The following is a 12,112-nucleotide window of genomic DNA, read 5'->3' on the forward strand; positions in this document are numbered from 1 at the left end:
AGGAGATGGAGACTACAGAAAATGATTTTTATCTGTTTCATTTTAATTCTCATTTTGGGTGTTTCCCTCATCATTTTATCAATCAGAAAAGAAGGTTTACCCTAATTCTGCTCTGATTCGCCACACCTTTCTATTCTTCTGAGCACGAAGCCTGATCTCATTTCCAGCATCTCCACTTAAGGCTTTACTTGCTCATGGACATCCAGATGCTGGTAAGAACAGCAGCAATACAGAGGCTGCAAGTTTACAAAGACCAGATCCTCAAAGGTATGTAAGTACCTAACTCTCATTGGAGTTAGGCACCTAAGTACCTTTGAGGATCTGGGTCTAAGACTTTATCTGCTAAGCAGAGGAAGTAACTAGATTAATCTCTCTGAATAACACTTGCCAGTCTTAACAGCAAACAGAATGAATGGCCTTTGTAAAATGGAAGTTGTCTGAGATTACAGAATTCTAAGGTTAGAATATCAGTAAGATGATTAATTGAACTCAGTCCATAAATTATTCATAGACAATAGGAAAACAATCAGGAAGTTGCTAATTCTGGTGGTTACTAAAACCTAACAATACCTCTTAAGCAGGATGCAAGCAAGCAGACTGTTTTGCTAATCATCTGCTTTCATCTTAGAATCAAAGCTTTTTGGCTCAACATTGGAGAGGGTGGGGCAGAAGGAAGGCAGGAAAAAGAGAAAAGTATACTGCTGCCTTACAGGCCTGTGGCTTGGGACAAGCACATTTGAACCACTGAATTATCACCTTAAGTGCCCAAGCATGAAAGATATTGAAAATTTGCATGCACCATCACTCCTAGTACCAAAGTCACCATCTACATCATTCCTGTATTAGGTGATACCATGGTTCAGAAATCACAGCAGACTGGCCAATGTTAAGTTTTTAAATGGTGTCCAATGTACACCAGTTGAAGAAAAAAAAAGGGGGGGAGTCAGATTAATTGCACTTCGGATACTTTTCATCCAAGGAGCACTTTACAAACAACGACTAACTACGCTTCCCCTGCCTCTGAGAAGTTGGGAAGTATTCCCATTTTACAGTTGGGGAAACTGGGGCACAAGCAGGTCACTGTGAAGCAGAGACTACAACCTAGGAGCCCTCTGAATCCAACTCCCTTGCTCTGACCATCCGATAATGCTCCCTCCTACATAAAATTAATTAGTGAATCAGATATTTGTTTCAATCCTAAGTACCCAACATTCCCAAGAGCCAGGTGCCACAGGAAGGCCTTGTCTAAATGAACACTAGTTTGTGGCAAGCTGGAGTGTAAATCTAGCCTGAAGTAGGCTGTCTGCTGTCAGGCACTAGGCATCCATGCAGACCCTGTTGCCACACACAGTTTTGTAGTGTGCTTTAATTTATGCTGCTTGATATGGGAGTAGATCAATATGCACTAGGGGACTTTTAGTGAGTGGCAGCAGGATTCATATGGACACTCAGTGCCCAGCAGGCTAGTACAGGGTAGACCAACACCCCAGCTTGGTCTGAAAACTAAGCGTTTGTTTAAACAAGCTCTGAGACAGTGCAATGGCTACACATGAAAGTAAGTTAGCCAGGTCTCATTCTAGTCCCTAAATATTCACTTCACAGTGTCCAGTAGCTGCTCAAGAGAAACTGGGGCCAGAATGGCAAGACATAGTGCTGCAGCTCAGGAATAAGGTGCCCTGGCAGAGCTGGCTGAGGAAAGATGACAGTGCCTGCTTTTCCACCGTTAGGCTCTAGCCAGCAACAGTCAATCGTTTTTGTGGACAAACTTCATACTTCTAACATCAGCAGCCCTAAAAAGAGAATTAGCCAAATCGAGTGAAAAACCTTTACAATAATAAAACAGCAAACAAGTCTTCAAAAGATGCTACCTTGAACTCAGCAGTTAACTACAAGATATTTATAAAATGTACAAATCCAAACTGTATTACCTACTATTGTACACACTGAACCCGAGATGATATCCCTGAGACTCTCTAAAAAAAAAAAAAAAAAAAATATGGAGAGAGAGTTTTTGCTCCTTAGATCTGTTTTGCATAAAACAGGGCTAACAGAAACAGCTTAACCAAGAATTGGATTGCTTCAGATTACAAATGGTTAGTGCTGTAGATGAGATACACACTTCTATATTACTTGTCAGTTATAAACTAGTGCAGAAGAGGGACAAAAATTGCCTAGCTAATGTAAGGATAAAGTATCTCATGCTTTGATATCAAAGTATCAAATAAATAAGACCAAATGTATTCAGGTCTGAAACACTCTGCAAAAACGACACAAACTTTCATCTTGGTGAGCTGTAAACTAGACTGCCGGTCAAATGGCTAATTTTAGCTAATAACTTTGATGAAGTTCAACTAGCGTGTTAAGAAAAAGCCCAGTCTAGCTCAACACCTTACCATGCATTTGGTATTTCACGACAACCTCTCTTTTCATACTATATGTTAAAGAGCAAAGAGGTTCATTTCAGCATTTGGTGCATCCACAAGTTTAGCTGAAAGAAAACCACAGGGTCTATATACATTTCTATATACAGAACTCAAAATAGAAAGATACCTGCTACAAATCTGTCAAGAAAACAACCTCTACCGTTGGGAGCTTGAACTGTAGTTATCTGATTCTACAACAATCCTTTTATTTCCTTCTTCTTTCAGTATCAAAGGTTGCCAGAGAATAAAAACATTTAGTGGGTAAATGATCTGCTTATCTAATCCAATCAGAATCATACTGTGTTTCTGCTCTGTTGGCAGGAGTCAGTCACTGCAATAAGTGAATTCTGTGTATTTCATTCAAGTCTCAGTTATGGATATTAAAACTAAAAAGAGAATTTGAGAAGCTGAAACCAAAAATCCATATACTAGAGAGCATTTACATTTACCTTGGGTGCCAGTTTAATGAAACCTGACTGAAAGCAGCAGGTTAGACCTGTCCTCATTAAAATTAGCCATTTAGACAACTAAATTTTCTTGTATTCAGCTTACCTTTATACTGTTGACCTTTAAGTTGTCCACATTACAGCTAGATCTAGTTATCAATGCAGAGAAGTACAATGGCTTGAGGCGTCAAGACAAAGTCCCTTAAGATTCAATAACAAGTGGGTAGGTGGAAGCAGCAGCTAAACCATCTCAGCCTGAATCCAAATGATCAGAGGAGTTTGAGATGGGAGAGATGTATTGGATCATCAAGCCCATCCCTTTACCAGCGCAGGACAGAGTTGTACACAGAGAACTTAAGATATTGTTTTACTTTATTTATCCAAAAGGCCAAGAATAACAGGAGTGAGAAAGACAGAAACATGTCAATAGAATCTTAACCCAAGACTCGGGATGGGAGGGAGAGACTACTAGGGAAGCGAATGCAAAAGGATGAAAAAATTAAACATACCAGCACCACTGCTTATTTAGGTTTTTAAGAAAAAAAACACCATAGCACAGCCTTCTGGAGAAAGGAGTAAAAAAACATGTTTGTTGCTTTGGGAGGCATAGGGACTACAGCTGCAAGTAACAGAATAGCTTCTCTGCAAAGGATACAAAAAGAACTTACAGTGAGTGAGATCAGATGGTCTTTCAGTTCATTTATTAAAGTGCTTTCAGTTCCCATTTCAAGGAAAGAAAAATATTGAGCAAAGGAAGTTAGTTAGGATCCAAGTATTTTAATCAATACAAGGAGATTTTTTTTTTTTGGTAGAGTATTAAATGAATCTGTGGTCTCTATCCAGTTTTTAGCGAGCAGATCATCATCATCATCATTCCCCCCACATTATACCTGGCACTACCTGGGAAAGAGGATTTCCTATTCCAGTGCTGTTAATCCAGCACCATTTAACAACACAACATTTACTCATAATCAGTGGGCCTGCAAACTCTTGTTCTAATTTGCTGAATGGCGCATATCTATTCCTCCTTTGATTAAGCCTTTATTTTCTTACAAGCTTCCAACTAAAACCAAATGACTTGTTCATGTAGGAAATAGGACAGAATTTCAGTATTGCAACCAACAGTCATCATCTTCATCATCTTTTAAAAAGCAAACTGTTCCCCTAAGCAGCCTGAGAAAAATGTATATTGTCTGCAAGTCTCAGTCAGGACAAATATTTGGTGCCGGTTGCCCGGAGACACAGTTGCATCTTTAATCTAGAATTTCTGTGCTGCTTTAGAAAATGCAACCAACCATCCTGAGGCCGCACTATTAGAGTTAAAATAACTTTTGTGAAGAGAATACTGATTAGACAGGGATAATGCCGAAGGCTGATAAGGAGACGCCTCCTTTAGGGAAGTTACCATTCAATGCCAGGGGTAAATGAGAGAGTTATTAAAACTATACCAAGCACTGAAAGTCTAATCATAAACCAAGTGAAATAACAGATAGGTACATAAAACCCAGTGATGATGGGTGTCTGAAATTACATGGATGCTCATAATGCATTTCCTATAGTAACATATCAGCAGTTTTAAGGATTTACGGAGAACATGTTACACCGCACAAGTACCACTTATAAAAACAAATAAATAAATAAATAAAAAACCCCACCACAAGCGGTGGATAACACTCTTGTATCAACCTATATTATTTCCTCTGCTAAGAAGCAATCTTCCAGATTTATTCCACTACACTGCAGCAGCAGGCAGTTTTCCACACTGGATCTCTGCTATGACAAATCCCCACTCCCCTTCCCCCCACAATTAATGTAATGTCAACAGTTAAGTAGCTAATAAAGACATCAGGAGGCAATGTCAGCTTTGAATTAATTTAGCTAGAAATGAAAGCCGTAAACCAAATACCTGGTGTTTAACGCTGACTGCTTGAGACAAGACCCACCTTGCAGTAATTGTATCGACAGAACAAGAAGCAATGGTCTCAAGTTGCAGTGCAGGAGGTCTAGGTTGGATATAAGGAAACACTATTTCACTAGGAGGGTGGTGAAGCACTAGAATAGGTTACCTAGGGAGGTGTTTACAGAAGGGAAAGCCTTGGCTGGGATGATTTAGCTGGGGGTTGGTCCTGCTTTGAGCAGGGGATTGGACTAGATGACCTCTTGAGGTCTCTTCCAACCCTAATTTTCTATGATTCTATGAAATCTCCCAACTCTTAATTCATTTGTATCAATACTTTCATTTGCTTCTTTTTAAAGACCATAGCACATGATTCTTTCTGTAATTCTCTTTTCCAGCAGACTAACCAACCCTCTTTTTATCAGCCCCACACATGATCACATTTACAATACTTCGTTCAAATGGTCCAATTTAACATGGTTCTATTTTTGCTGGGTCTGTACTCTGACACTAATTAAGCCTGGGCTAAATGCAGGAAGGCTAGCTCTCAACATATCAAAGGTGTACTGCCACCTGCTGGAGAAGAGGTAAAAATAGTGCCCTCCCCCTTAATAAACTATCAATGACAGAAGCATAGAGAAACCTATTGTAATTCACGGATCAATAACATTTGAAGTAATAATCCCTGTGTGAACTTTAGGTCAAACCATATTAGACAAAATTGCACTAACATGGGTTTGAACTGTAGTGAAGACAGGGCCAAAATTTATCTGGGTCTAGGGTATTTTGATAAATGCAAATCAGAGCAGACTCAACAAACTGAAAATTCTTGCCTAGTTTGCACGTGTGTGTTTTTTCCATTATTTCTTCTACAAAGGCAAATATTTAACTTTCTTATAAAGCTAAAGTGTCTTCAGCACTAAAGTTTTATATCACACATCAACATATACTCAGGGTTTGATTAAAAGAAGCAAATAAAATACCCCAAATATTTTAAAATTCTGCATGCTGTCATAGAAGTTATTTTGTTATAGCCAGAAGAGCTAATAATCAGACACCCTACTGGACTAGAATCAATGTATAACTGAGTAGAGAGTTCATATGTAATCTAGTGGCAGCATATTCTAGTGGACTAAGTTTTGGACCGGAACTGTGAACACAACACTTAACATCTCTGTTTCAGCTTTCCCTTCTGTAAACGGGGATAATAATTACCTAATTCTTAAAGGTGCTGGCAGGATTAAAGTTTGTATAACATGTTGAGGATGTTAAATGCTATGTAAGTGCTAAGTATTAGATAACACTGTTCCCAGTGGGTGAAGAGATGATAATATTGAATGGGAAAAGGCCTCCCCACCCACTGAACTGATGTAGATGCCCCTCCATTAGATCTGACTAACAGTAGGGCAACACACATGCACCCTATGCAAGTCGGTTGTTTTGATAAAACAGATTTTATCAGGAAGCTGCCAAAAGTCTTTTGAGAGTTCAGCTCCCTCCCTAACTGCTGGCACTCCTGCCCCCATAGCCAGTTATGGCTAACTAACCAAACAGCATCATCTGAGCAATTGTTGCCAAAAAGTCATGGCTTCCACTGGAAAAAAAGGTCAAGCCACCCTTTTCCCACACATCTCTTCCCCACAGAACATCATCACCCACAGAGAAAAGGCTGAGTCTCCCTTTCACGTCCACTGAATGTTATTCTTTCAAATTAAGGAATCTTTTAAACAGCTATTAAGAAGACCAGGATAATGTACTTTTGATCTAAGCAACATGGGATGATCCTGAAGTAAGTCATAGTCTACAGAGACATCAGATACTTATCCACATCCCCTAAGAATCATTTGGCCGATAGTCTGGAAATTGCTAGTGTTCTAAGGATTAAAAATCCTCCAGTGAATCAATCCCCATTTAAACCAGAAGCAGATTGCTGAAACAATCTGTTTCTACACCTAAACCAAATTTGTGTACCAAGTGTGCTATCATTCAGAGTTAGAAAGTAGCTTTGTCTGGACTCAGGCGGCCTATCAATCAGATAGTTCAAAGGTCAGCTCCCTTTCCCACCCTAAAGTTTAGTCCAGTAAATGAGGTACAGGACATCAGGGCAAAATGTATAAATCTAGTTTTGACAGGTTAGTCCATCTAAAGCAGCAACACTGTGTAAAATCACCTGGGATGGCTGGAGGTAGAAAGATCAACTGTTCTCTCTCATCCCTCCAACCCTTTCACTAGTTCACAGAACCAGTTATACAAAAATTACAACACACCACACTGGGCTCAAGACAGTACACAGAGTGTTTCTCCAATAACTTTAGAGCAGCAATAAAACACTAAGATAGCTGCTCTTACACTTTGGGAAAGCAGTTTTACTAGAGAAATTGAAGTCTACATACATGAAAACTGGAGCTGGACAGGGGAAAAATCAAACGGTTACTAACTTTTCTCCTTCAAGATGTGTTGCACATGTCCATTCCGATTTAGGTATGTGCACGTCCTGAGCACAGCTGTCGGAAATTTTTCCCCTATTGGTATCTATCGGCTTGGCTCTAGAGCCCGCTGGTGCAGTGTGCTCATAGCGCTGGTACAGGGGGGCCCCCGCCGAGCCTGCGCTCCTCAGTTACTTCTTACCGACCACTCTGAGAATGGGGCTGGTGGATGGGTCTTGGAATGGACATGTGCAACACATGTCGAAGAAAAACAGTTACGGAAAAGTTAGTAACCATTTTTTCTTCTTTGAGTGTTTGCACATGTCCATTCTGATTTAGGTGACTCACAAGCTGTAGCATCGGAGGTGGGCTCTGAGTTGAGGGGCAAGCCAACTGTAGTACTGTTCAGCTGAATTGCACATGGTCTATTGCCTGCTGAGTAATGGCATAATGAGCTGAAAATGTACGTACTGAGGACCAGGTTACTGCTCTGCAGACATCCTGAATGGGGACCTGAGTCAGAAAGGCCACTGATGAGGCCTGAGACCTTGTTGAATGAGTTGTGAAGTTTGGTGGAGGGGGAATGTCTGTGTGGTCATAGCAAGCTCAGATACAAGATGTTACCCATGACAAGATCCTCTGAACAGAAATGGGAAGACCTTTCATCCTTTTAGCTATCACCATGAAGAATTGTGGGGTTTTGTGGAATGGCTTGGTCTTTTCAATACAGAACACCTGTGACGTTATTGATATAAACTGGGACCATATAGAACATGGGTTGCAACCAAGGTCCTGTAGTGGCACCAAATCCTATGTAAAGGGGGTCATATAAGGGGTCTAAGATCAAGTTATGAGTTACTGGTTATGATTATGCCATCTATATGTCTGTATCATTTTGTAGTTGAAGTTATAAATAGTGGCTCTACACTGTCTATATTTCAAGCTTGTGCTGTATTACTGGGAGAGATCCCAGACAAGTTGGTGTCAGCTGTTTAGCCTGCTTGATGGCCCATTAAGGACCATGACCTACACAATTGTCCCATCGAGAGAAGGCAGTTACGCCCTGTGACTCAGCAGGGTGTGCAGAAACTGGCCCATGTGACTGCAGACTCCATTTTGCTGTAATTTTCCACAGTAAGAACAAAGAAGTGTTCTTATACCTGGAAGTGCCTATATAAGGCTGATGCCTCATCTCCATCTGGTCTTCAATCCTGCTTCTTACCTCTGGAGGGACTTTGCTACAAACAGAAGCTCTGCACAAAGGACTGAATGACCCATCCCAGCAGGGGATGCTCCAGAGACTTGATTTGAACCTGCAGTTTACTCCATCACTGCTACAAGCCTGAACTAAGAACTTTGCCATTACTGTATGTAATTGATTCCATTTAACCAATACTAGCTCTCATTTCTACCTTTTTCCCTTTATGAATAAACCTTTAGATTTTAGATTCTAAAGGATTGGCAATAGTGTGATTTGTGGGTAAGATCTGATGTGTATATTGACCTGGGTCTGGGACTTGGTCCTTTGGGATCAAGAGAATCTTTCTCTTTTACTGGGGTGTTAGGTTTCATAACCATTCATCCCCAGGATGGGTGGCACTGGTGGTGATACTGGGAGACTGGAGTGTCTAAGGAAATTGCTTGTGTGACTTGTGGTTAGCCAATTGGGTGAAACCGAAGTCATTTTTGTCTGGCTGCTTTGGTTTGCCTTAGAGGTGGAAAGACCCCAGCCTAGGGCTGTGACTGCCCTGTTTAGGCAATTGGTCCTGAATTGGCTCTCTCAGTTGGGTCCTGCCAGAACCGCATCGTCACAACACCAAAGCCCACCTAACATCCAGAGAGTGCAAGCATTGTTCCTCCCCATTAACATGCAGTTTAGGATAAAAAATTGGCAAAAATATGGGTTGGTTGTAGTGAAACTGGGACACCACCTTAGGAAGGAAGCTCAGGTGTGCACATAACTGCACCTTGTCCTTAAAGAAGACTCTATAAGGAGGTTCTTCAGTGAGGGCTTGGCTCTGATACCCTCCTGGCCAATATGACTGCCACTAAGAAAGCTACCTTCCATGAAAGGTGAAGTAGTGAACATGTTGCTAGTGGCTCGAAGGGTGGTTCCATCAATTTTGAAAGGACAAGATTCAAATCCCATGGGGGGATTGGCTTCCTCACTTGAGGGAATACCCTCTCCACGCCTTTAAGGAAGCAGATTACCATCTTATGAGAAAAGACCGATCTATTGCCTATCTTCAGGTGGAATGTGGAGATAGCTGCCAAGTGGACCCTGATCAAGGAGAGGGCCAAGCCCTGCTCCTTCAGGGATAGAAGATAGTCCAAGATGAGTTGTAAGAGAGTTTCTAGAGGCGACATTCCACATTGTGAAAACTGAACAGAGAAACACTTCCACTTGGTACAATAAGCCACCCTTGTGGAGGGTTTCCTGCTGCCTAGGAGGACTTTATAGACCTGCTCCAAAAAGGCTCGCTCATCAGGATTTAGCCATGAAAACTCCATGCTTTCAGAAGCATGGAACCAAGGTTTCGGTGGAGCAGATGCCTGTGGTCCTGGGAAATCAGGTCTGGGTGGAGCGGAAGTGTAACCGATGTCTCCACGGACAGTTGAACTAGTATTGTATACCAGTGCTGCCTGGGCCAAGCTGGAGCTATTAGGATGACTCATACCTGATCCTGTTTGATCTTTGTCAGCATCTTGTGAATCAATGGAGCGGGTGGAAAGGCGTAACACAGACCATGTCAGCAGGAAGGCATCTGTGATGGATCCTGGGCTGTGACTCTTCAGGAAGCAGAACTGTTGACACCTCCTGTGGGCACTGTTAGCAAACAGATCTATCTGGAGATAACCTCACCGGTGGAAGAGGTCCCATGTGACATTTGGGTGAAAGGACCACTTGTGGTGAGCAGAAAAGAACCTGCTGAGGTGATCTGCGAGGTGGTTCTGTACCCCTGGTAGACAAGAAACCTACAGCTTGATTGCATGAGTGATGCAAAAATCCCACAGACTGATTGCCTCCTGACACAGAGGGGATGAACGGTCTCCGCCTTGCCTATTGATGTAATACATGGCTGACGTATTGTCTGAGAGAACCAAAACTGTCTTGTTTGTAATATGAGGCAGGAACGTCTGGTAAGCTAGGCAGACCACCCTGAGTTCCCTGATATTGATATGGAGCCATAGCTCCTCCTTGTGTTCTGAGATGACTTAGATGGGCTCCCTAACCTAGTGCTGAGGTGTCGGAGACCAGATGTACAGATGGTTGGGGCCTTGCAAAGGGTACTCCCTTGCATAATACTCTGCGGTCCAGCAAAAAACTTGAGAGAGTCAAGGCCTGAGGCAGTACTGTGAGGACCCTGTCCAGCTGGTGCCTGGACAGGGAGTACAATGAGCTCAGCCAACCCTGGAGAGGTCCGAGTCTCAGCCTCACGTGTCGTACTACATATGTGCAGGAAGCCAAGTGACCGAGAAGGCTCAAGCATAGTCTGACTGTTGTGATGGGGTGTGACTGAAGGGAACAAGTAAATTGCCTGGAAACATTCCTCTGGGAGACAGACCTTTGCCAACGTTCAGTCGATAAGAGCCCCGATGAACTCTATTCTTTGAACAGGTGTTAGAGTTGATTTCTGTATGTTTATAACGAGGCCCAGGTTCCAGAAGGTTGACTGTATAATGGCAATGTCAGAGTGTACTTCTGCTGGGACCGGTCTTTGATAAGCTGGTCATCCAGGTACGGGAAGACAGGAACTCTTCTTTTCCTTAGGAACACTGCTACCACTGCAACAGATTTGGTAAAGACCTGCCAGGCAACTGAAAGGCCAAACAGGAGGCCAGTGAAGTGATAATGCCCCTGATTCATCACAAAAATCTCAAAAATCATTTATGACCTTGGAATATTGAAATATGAAAATATTAGTCTTTCAAATCGAGGGCAGCATACCAGTCCCCTGGATCCAGCAACAGAATGATGAATGCCAAGGAGACCATGCAGAACATTAACTTTTTGAGGTAACGATTGAGTTTGGTCAGATTTAGGCTTGGCCTCAGGCCTCCCTTGGCTTTGGGAATCAGGAAGTAACTTGAATAGAACTCCTTTCCCCTTAGCTGTCCTGGAACCTCTTCTGTGGCTCCCATCCAAAGGAGGGATTGCACCTTCTGCTCTAGCAGAGGCTTGTGAGAAGGTTCCCTGAAGAGAGCTGGGAACCGGGGGGGGGGGGGGGGGGTTGGATTACACACGGGAAAATGTAGAAAGAAACTGGAGGATATACTCCATGTAGTAAGAAGAGGGTCTGAAACATGAACCCTGAACTAGAGTAATGGTCAAAACTTTCCTGAAGCATAGTCAAGTTGTGAGCAAGAGGCAGGCCCTGCTCTCAGAATTTGACAAGCACAGGGCTAATATTGCAAAAATGCATATTCCTAAGAGATGCTGGGCACAGAGTACTCAAGCAAGCACATTCCAGAAGGGTGGTACCAGAACACCTCGATACCAGCACATTAGCCAAAGATAACAGGAATACACTGACCCATCCTAAAGATAAGGTCAGGATGACAGCACGATGGATAGAAATGTTTTGATCAAACCAACATGTACAAGGCAATGGGTGGCATCCTGATATATCAGGGGCAATATGTAACTTGTTTGTATTGATGTATAAAGATGTATCTCAGAGGGAGTATCTTTGGCCAGCCTAGGGGGCAGTTGAATGTCCAACCACTGACTGAGCTGCATCCATTCTCAAGGACATATATGTATTAGTGGTCCGGTAGAGTCTGCATGATACTAGCACCATGCTTTGTTGACAATGAACCTGGCCGGGTACCCTTGTATCTTCATATCTTAATGGATTTTGTGGTCTTTGAGCAGTTTGCTCAAGGTCTGCTGTGTTAACTGTCTGCACAGAGCTGGGA

The 12,112-nt window shown here is 42.4% G+C and overlaps 1 protein-coding gene across 4 annotated transcripts in view; it reads right to left on the minus strand.

Annotated features, from left to right (window-relative positions):
- Window positions 1-12,112, minus strand: part of TMLHE (trimethyllysine hydroxylase, epsilon) — a 39,597-nt gene that overhangs the window by 19,542 nt on the left and 7,943 nt on the right. The window contains exon 2 of one of the 4 annotated variants that reach the window (XM_050965596.1): window positions 4,813-4,872. The exons of 2 other annotated variants lie outside the window; for them this stretch is intronic. The gene's annotated coding sequence lies outside the window, so the exon portion shown is untranslated. Of the gene's footprint in view, window positions 1-2,975; window positions 3,176-4,812; window positions 4,873-12,112 lie in introns of those variants that run through there. One more of the 4 variants, XM_050965594.1, reaches the window with a different exon arrangement.

Source organism: Gopherus flavomarginatus, chromosome 8 (assembly GCF_025201925.1).
Source record: "Gopherus flavomarginatus isolate rGopFla2 chromosome 8, rGopFla2.mat.asm, whole genome shotgun sequence".
NCBI lineage: Eukaryota > Metazoa > Chordata > Testudines > Testudinidae > Gopherus > Gopherus flavomarginatus.